Genomic DNA, 9,728 nt, shown 5'->3' with positions numbered 1-9,728 from the left:
ACTGATAAAATATATATATATATATATATATAGTAATATCGCGTTTTCGTTGCCGCAGCTAATTGACATTCTATTTAGAATGATATAATTTAATCTTCACTATATTTATCTGTTTTTAATTTCATGTAGTAATTTATTCCACATAACTTAATTAGAAAACCATGTTAATTCTCGAGATATTGTTGCTTAGTGATTATATATAAAACTAATGGAGGTCCCATATGATGTAGGATATATAATAAGCGAGATCTATTAATTACAACACTGGCATTTGATGGTCAAAAGGAAATGGTGTCATGGAAAACTTGTGAAGCAACTAAATTATTGTTTAATATTTACTGTATAAAAAAAACAAATAATTTATTTGACTATGCAATTTTTTATCGCTAAAAACATACAAGTATTCTCTTCAAACAAATAAAAATAAAAGCAAAATAAAAATAAAAAACTTGGAAGTATAACTTTTGTTATTTCAATTAATACATATACATTAGTTTATTGATTGAGTGATAAGCTATTGATATTTTGATCATATTTTGATCATATTTTTTTACTTAATTTAGAGTTTTTCTTATTTCCTTTCATGTAACGAATTAGTTGCCAGTTCATTATACGTTTTCCCCTATAGACTAGGGTGGGGTAAGGAATTAATTGAGTTTTGTGTAATATTTTTAAGATATTATCATTTTATTTCTTTTAATTTTGAATAAAGGCATTCAAGACAAATGTAATAATTGTGAGTTTATGTCATCTCTTTTAATTTTGAAAAAAGGCATTCAAGACAAATATTATAATTGTGAGTTTATGTCAATAGTATAGTAGTACCTTAGATAATTAAATTGATTCAATCGTTCATGTAAGATGTATATATCGAAGATATGTTTTTACTGCTCGCTTTCGTTTGATATATACACCAGTAAGAGAAGATATATAATTACCAAAAGGAAAAATACCTTGATAATAATACATAAGCATTGGATAAGATAATTTAATTTCCCGATCCCTAAAAGGCATCGTTGCTTCATAGTATGGTTAAAAAAAACAATGTCGAATACTTTCAACGTACACCAATTAAAAATTTATATTTATAGGTTGGTGTTAAATGGTTGGCAATACGAAAACGAAATTGAAAGCACGACTTTCAACATCGGTTGCTGGGAATAAAGGGCATTTCAAAGTGCATTTACATAATATATCTAAGTGATCAACTCTTGTTGCAAATATTATAAGCCTTGTTTTGTAAGGGACATATTCAAGAAAAAAAAAAATAGTGATAGTAACATATTAGGAAAAAAAAGGTATCTTGAGAAAACGGTAATCGAATGGGTTGTGTAAAAATGGTGTTTAAAAGAGACGTACTTGAAAAAAGAATTGTTTTAGTAAGCCAATTAAAAAAAACATTTCCAAGAATCACTTATGATATAATAAGCATTATATGAAAAAATATAAATAGGGACACATTCAAATTAATTTATTTAATAGGAACAAGAAAGAAAGAAAAACTATTTCAAAAAAGCACATCAAAAGAGAATTAAAATGTACATGAGTCTTTGACAAGAAAAAAAAAATAAAAAATAAAGTAAGGATTCATTTGAAAGAAATTATCTTAACAGAAATAAAGTGATGAAAAAATTATTTCAAAATGACACATAATAAAAATAAATTGTATAGGAACTTTAAATTCTCAATATATATATTTATGAAAATCAAAGGATGTTTTAAAAAATATAAATTTAAAAGCGGTGGGTAGAAAAATAATTTTGCACTAAACTATTTAAGAACCATCAATATATGTGTGTGACAAGTGTCATGTCTTTTAGAAACTCTAACGGACAATGATTTTTTTATTAATGTTTCATATTTTAAGAAGAACAAATATTATATTTTAAAAATCAAATGATAAAGTATTACAAGAATCATAATTTGGAAAAAAAAATTATAATTAATCTTTTTTTATACCATCTTGAGATCTCCTTTTGATTTCCTCTGTTAATTAATTTGTTTTCTTGCTGGTTTTGCTAAGATTATTATTAGAAGTCAGATACTAATTCTTTTTTTTTGGACGACAAGAGAATATAACTGATATTAGATCTTATTAGTATATCTTAATTAAGTCGGTACTTATTAGAAAAATCATTTTATAGTAGATCCCTAACTTAAATATTATTAAGAAAAAAAAAAGAAAAGATAATAAAAATAAATAGTTCTGGCCAAAAAGGCTAAAGAAAAAACAACTCAAAAAGAAAATACAAAACGTAATTTCTTAGGAAACTAGTAAGACTGTTCTGTACAATAGGTCAAGCCAAACTTTCTCTATGCCAAGGCCCCACAGTGTTAAAACTTATAAGTAAAACCCAAAAAAAAAAAAAAAAAAAAAAACTAAGGAAAAAGAGTACTCCAACTCAGTGAATTAACAAAATCTATAGCTAGGAAGACCAGTCATATCTCTAGCAATCAGTTGACTACAAAAATGTGGGGACGTTCATCACTATTATGTTACCCGCAGATGAACTGCTTTCGACGCTACCTTGTCTGTAATCTGATTACCTTCTATGTAAATATGACTATATAAGGTGATGTTTGATTAATAAATTCAGAATTATGATTTATAATTATAATTTTTAAAATTTACTTTTTTTATGAGAAAAAAAATACTTTAACAAAACTACGAATCATGATTCTAAACTAAGCAGAATCATTCATTTGGTTGGAGAATTCGTTCTCTGACTCGAATCATGATTCATGGTTCGCTACAGTATTTTCTCTCATAAAAAACACACGTAAATAAAAAATAATTTTAATTGCACAGTTCTAATTCATAAATTAAACGGGCTCTACAAACATCACCTAAAAAGTTATAATATTAATATCACGAAGCTGGGACCAAGCTCTGATTTAACGTGTTTTGTATTTCCAAGGAACCATCACACTTCCAGATTTGAGAATTTGCAGCACATAAATAGAATCACAGTCAAACAAAGACAATGATGCACATTACTTTATATAAAATATGCTGATAAAATATCTATCAAAAAATGTGAAGCTCGAGTGGTTTTTTTAAGGTCAAATATTGGGGGCTTGTTCTTTAGAATGAAAAATTAAAAAAAAAGGACAACTCGAGTTATAATTTTATTTGAGTTTATGTTCTTTTAAGTTTAAACTCGAGTTTAAGACTAAAACTCGAGTTCAAGTTTTCCTTTTAACTCGAGTTCAGAAACTCGAACTCAAATTAATGAACAATATTTTTTCTATTCTTAAAAATGCTATAACTTTTTCGTTTTAATTCTGATTGAGATGATTTTTTTTTCTATGCGTTGACAACGAAAAGACGAATAAAACCCGACACATATACCCTATTAAAATTTTTCATCAGCATTTAGTTTTATTAAAATACTATCTAAATATACATTCAAGTTTTGACTCACTCAAATACAAACTCAAAAAGATTCTTATCTCAAACCATAACTCAAATATACACAACCCAACACAAACTTAAGTTACAAGTTTAACTCAAATTATAACTCAAATTCAACTTAAAAATTATACTTAAGTTAAACTCTAAAAGAACAAGCCCTAGGAGTTTTGAGGGCTAAAATTGTAAACAAGGTTGAGTTAGCTGCAGATATTATAAATTTTTCTTATTCTTTATTATCATTATTATTATTATTTTTTTTTTTTACTAAGCTGGAGGTTTGTCACGACAACACCCTGTTTTCTTTCTCCACCTTTTGTACAAGTTACTTTTTCTCAGTAATTTCATCAAGCAATGAGAATGCTTAATTCCTTTCCTTTTATAATTCTCCTTTTAGTTTTTCTGCACTTTTGTAATAGACAAATTCATAATAAGTTAGAGAACAAGTTGTTCTTCTATATATTTTTCTCTCTCTCTTCTGTCTCTAAAGATGATAAACATAAAATATTAAACGTTCTCGCTACTACTTATTCCAAATTCGTGATTGACATGTGGGCAAAAAAAAAATAAAAAAATAAATATTTTGATGTTAAAAATTTATATAGTGGTAGACCAGGCATTCTCCTATAAATATTGGAAGCTCTTGAAGCATTTGTTCTTATCACTTTTCTTGTTCTTTTTTGTGCTTCTTTTTTTTTTTTTTTTTTTTCCCTCTTATTTGGTTGTTTCAGTTAATAAACATGGAGCACACAATCTCTCACTCTTCCCTTAGAGTATCCCCTTTTATTTCTCAACGTTACAAGGTCTCCTCTCAAGTGAATAGGTTAATTCCAATTAAGCGCACAACCAAATTAGATATTAAATAATCCAACTTTTCTTCAGAATCCTCCACCAATAAATTGATCCAGCAATAAGGGCTCTGTGGGGAAAGCATTATTGTATGATAGATTCTATGATACAATTGACAATCACTTTATATTTCAATGGGGACACAAGGCAAATCTTACCACAAACTCTCACCCTACTGGTAGGAAATTTCAACGCCCCCTATCATAGACATGAATTTGTTTGTTTTATGACTTTTATCGCAGGTTCTATTTGTTTTGTCCCTATATTTTATAATTTGTTTTGTTCAAAAGGTTGGCTTTTCTTTTGTTTTTGTTTTTCTATTCTCGATTCCTCTTCTTCTCCCTTTTGATTTCCAGCAAGATTTTTGTTTTTGGTCACACTAGTCTTGAACACGCGTTCGGCGCTGCGTGATTGATTTAAAATAATTGTTATATTAATCGTTTAAAAAAAGAGAAAGAAGAAAAAAAGGACATATATTTAACTTATTTTATTGTGCTTTAAACAAACACTTTTTAGTTTGTTTCATTTAATTTTATTTATTTGGTGTTATTTTATTTTATTTTAAAGTATTTTTGTTTAATTTTATTTTTATTCAAATTCTTTGTAGTATTTTTATTTGAGGAGTACTGAAAATTTGGAACAAATTGGTGTTAAAATAGACAAAATTACGCCATAAATCAATTCAAAATGAATAAATAAGCATAATAAATTATAACAACAATTAAATAATTAAATCGTAAATTATTTGGGTTGTCTGATTAAGATCATGAATGTATAAATTTGGGGTTACTCTGTGTGACACCCCTTATACTATCTCCCTAAACCTTACCTAGTACTAACCCTAAGAATGTGCCACAATAATAAACCCTCACTAGTTGCTTATGCGAAAATTATGGTATTTCAAAAAAAATTTATTAAATAAGACTCACTCAACATGCCACACCTTCCAGTACGTGGAGCTACAATTACACAATTCATTTTTAACATACGCATGCATCACAACATCCTAGATAACCAATGGCAATCAATTCTTCCACTCTATGCACGTGCACTATATATATCTAGAGTCCTCCCGGTTAATGCTGAAACTTTAGACGGGCCACCCGCGATAGCCTGAAAATACCGATTTTTTCCCGAAGCCCGACCCGACCCGCCCAAAAAATTTAGGCCGCCCGCCCGATCCTGAAAATGCCCTTGAACGGGTCGCGGGCTTATATTTGGTTGCTCGAGCCCGGCCGGGCAGCTCGAGCCCACCCGAATAGCCCAAATTTTTTTTTTATATATTTTAATTTTTATAATTATTAAGTTATTTTGTGTTAAAATTAAATAAAAACCAAAATTAACATTCAACAGACCTTATTAGCACAATTTAATAAAATTAATCTTGTATATTAATTTTTAAATTCCTAATTCATGATTACCTCGTTAAAAACCTTACTAAGAAAAACCCAATTGGGATAAAAACTTGGCAAGGAAAAAAGAGTGCAATTATTTTGTGACGAATTACAAATTTTACAAACTTACAAAGTTATACAATTACAATGTAAAAAGTAAATACATATTTACAAATTACAAATTTTGTAATTTAATTTGAAGCTAAAGGATCGTATTTAAAATTAAATGTTAATCAATTAAATTCATCGATCCATTCTTGGCTTACCGGCAAAATTGTATCCTGTAGACGTTGATCGGCCTGATCCCAATCCTTCATGCAAACCAAAGCTTCAACAATGTCCCTTTGCAATGCAGTCTGGCGTTCCTCAAGTATTCTTCCTGTCGTACTAAAGGGTTGTTCGGATGAAATAGTGGAGACTGTGATTGAAAATATATCCATTGCCAATCGAGTTAGGATTGGCCGAGTTAGGATTGGCCATGTTAATGCCCGTACCCTCCACCATTGAACTAAGTCAAACGATTCTCTAGTACTGTCGACTACCAAGCCTTCACTAATGTACGTCATAAGCTCATTGAAGCTGCCGCTGCCACTACCACTTATTGATGAAGATCCACTCCTAGCTTGAGTTTGAGTTGTCTTCTTCTTCTTCTTCTTCAACCCGAAAACATTCAAGAATGAATGCGGGTTTTCATCTTGTTGTTACGGTTCCTGTACTCTGGAGTTTGTGCTTCTAAACCTAATCTCATATTTACTATAGATTGAATATATTTTTTCCTTTATTATTAGAAATTGGTCTGAACAATTGATGCCTAAAAATTCACCTAAGTTTTCTAAACCTTCTTATTTTAAGCTAGGATAAAAAATAGTACCTAAACCATACAACAAAGGCAACTTAGACTAATATTTTATAAATTTCTTTTCCATAGAATGGATAGGAACTCCTAAGATTGGGTCCTCCCTATATTCGCTAAGTAAAATACTAATTCGTAAAAGTTCACCTAAAGCTAAAGGTGATGTTGGGTAATATGTTCCACTAAGTTTTAGAGAACTTCATGAAACCTACCTAAAAATTGATACAAAACTTCGGCAATTTGCCAATCATATGCGTCTATATGTCATACTCCTACTTTTGCACACATATAGTTTGTTATAGCATCCTTATAGGGGATGCATTGTTGAAGCATTATATAAGTTGAGTTCCATCTTATAGGCATATCTAACGCTAATGCTCGAGGAGGTATATTTAATGCTTGTAAGAACCTAAACCAATCTTCATGTCTTTGGTTACTACCTTGAATCCATGCAAGACTATCTCTAATTCTTTTAATGTGATTACCTATTTCTTTTAAACCAGATTTAACAATTAAATTAATTACGTGACATGTACAACGTTGGTGGAAAATAGTACCATCACTGAATCAACTTAAATCATTTTTAAAGAACTCAATTGCTTTTGTATTGGTACTAGCATTATCTAATGTTATAGTCATTACTCTATCTCTTAATCTAAATTCATCAATTACATTTAAAATGGTATCCGTGCTATGTGATCCTATAACACATTTAAAACCTAATATTCTCTTATCTAAATCAAATCCTTTAAAGTAATGTTTGGTTACAGCTAAATAATCTTTATTGGCAACGACAGATCAAATATATGCCGTTAACGCAACGCACCCGCTAGTCGAGTGTAAAAGGTTTATTAATGCTTCTTTTTCTTTTTTAAATAATTTTAATAAATCTTTCCTAAGAGTAGTTTTTGAAGTGAACTGTGCATTAAGATTATGTACAAGCTTAATATATTATTACCAATTAGGATGCTCTACAAAACTAAGTGGTTGATCTAAAGCAGCTATCATTCGCATAACTTCGATATGATCTACTTGCGGATCGTATTTCTAAGTGGTTAGACCACCGGTTGCGCAATCAAAAGATAATTGTGTTTCGCGGAGTTTGGGTACGCCGGATTGGCTAAGCTTTTGAAGACACTTTTCAGAGTGTCTTCTCAAATGTGTGGTGCCATGAATAGTGTCACCTTGTAATTTAGATAAACAATATGTACACTGAGCTATATGTTTAGTGTTACCTTCATTGTCGATCTCCTCAATTGTGTCGAAGTGATCCCAAACTGTCGAGGTACACTTGCATTTCCTCCTAGAGGTTGCAACACTTGCAGATGCAGACGCAGTCGCACTGGCACTCGCCGCTTCTCCACGCCGACCACCATTGCGACTACGACCTCCAGTACGTCCACCAGGGCTCGGATTAGTAGATTCCTGCGTAACAAATTCATTAGTGAAAAATTGCCCTTCTTCCACGTTATGTTGGGCATCAACGAGAATACCACTATAAGCAAAAGGATCCATTATAAAAAAATAAGAGCGATTTGAGAGAGAGAGAGCTTTAGGATAATGTGATAGTTTTTAGAAAAATTGTGAGAGAGATTTGAGAGATTGAAAGAAATTGAGAGAGATTGAGAGAAATTGAGAGGGATTGAGAGAGTTTGAGTGAGAAAAATGTGTGGAGGATGCGGGGTATTTATAGGGAAATTTTTGGGTTAAAAAACGATTTTTTTTTTCAAAAAAATCGTGTGCAACAGCTACTTTAGGGTTTCAGCGGGTCAGGTTCGGGCGGGTTCAGGGGGCAACGGTTAAAAAACTAGCTGTTGGACGGGTTATTGGGCATTCAGGAAAAATTGGGTTTCGGGCATATTTTCGGGTCTGGCACCATCGGTCGAAATTTTGACCATTTCTCGGGTAATTCGGGCAGTCGGTGGGTCATGCATTTGGGCAAATCAGGCCTGGCCGGAAAAATTCAGAAAAAACTCCAGCAGACGGCGGTTGACGGGGCCTACATGGCGGATGGGCAAGCAATTGGCCCTGCCCACCGAGCCCAAAAAATGCGGGCCTCAGGCCGGCCCGCTGGCCCAAAGTTCCAGCACTACTCCCGGTATTGCCAACAACTTTTTCACAATCTGGTCACATGCCAATTTCTCAAATCACAATATCCGGTTTCCCATCATCACCCACCTGGCTTGAGAGAACATCCAAAGCATTCAAATTTCTAATTTCACAATATCACAATATAGTCTATGTCATCACCCACTTGGCTTGAGAGACTTGCGCGGCTCAATCACAATCTCATCAATCACCATATCACAACAATTAAGCAATTTCATCAATCACAATATCACAACAATTAAGCAATTTCATCAATCACAATATCACAATATGAGTCCTTTAAAGACTTGGCAGTACCGGCCTATCATGCATGCTATCATGTGCTCAATCACAAGCAATTCAACAATCAGCGTGATGTTCCACTATGTGTACAATATACTAGCACAAGCATGACTCCATAAAATATACACATTGACAATGTCGCAAAAATTCACATAACAACATACTAGACATTCCATAGAAAGTCTATCAAATAAAGCTTACAAGTGCTACAGAGAAGTCACACTCTACTTACTTGAGTTGCTTAGGAAAATCCGAGTTTAACTCTCTTCGCATCCCTTGTTCATTTTTCTTTCTACTATCTAAAATGGCAAATTAGTTTTGTTATTTAAAGCTCAATAGCTTAGCCATAAATCAATTTCTTACTCATAATCATATTCTGCTAAAAACTCTAAATTGGCAGATTCATCTATCCTGACAGGAAAATTCATAAAATCTTTTCTAGGTCTTCAAAAATACCAAAATCAACTCTAAAAGAAAGTAGACATGTATATCTTTCCAACAAGCTATCATACACCTAAGTCCGAGCTCTCTAAGTACCTCAAAAATAGTTTTCCAGAAATTGAACTTCTGATTTTTTTGTTTTTGATAGCTTTTGAAAAGTTTCTACATGAAACTTTCAATGCGCACAACTCGGGCTATAAACCTCTAAATGAGGTGATTCTAACTCTCACACATCACTCATAACGTGTTCTAAATGGTAGTAAGGGTGGGTGCATAAATCTTATTTCAAAAAGTAGGGATCTCAGTTCTTTGTTTTATCAATTTCAAGAAAAGATCGCTTTGACGACTGTTACAGAAATAAGTATAGAATATTCTACATAGCACTAAA

This window comes from Morus notabilis, unplaced genomic scaffold, assembly GCF_000414095.1.
Source record: "Morus notabilis unplaced genomic scaffold, ASM41409v2 Scaffold674, whole genome shotgun sequence".
Lineage (NCBI taxonomy): Eukaryota > Viridiplantae > Streptophyta > Magnoliopsida > Rosales > Moraceae > Morus > Morus notabilis.
The sequence above is the reverse complement of the archived record's forward strand: the minus strand, read 5'-3'. Positions refer to the sequence as shown.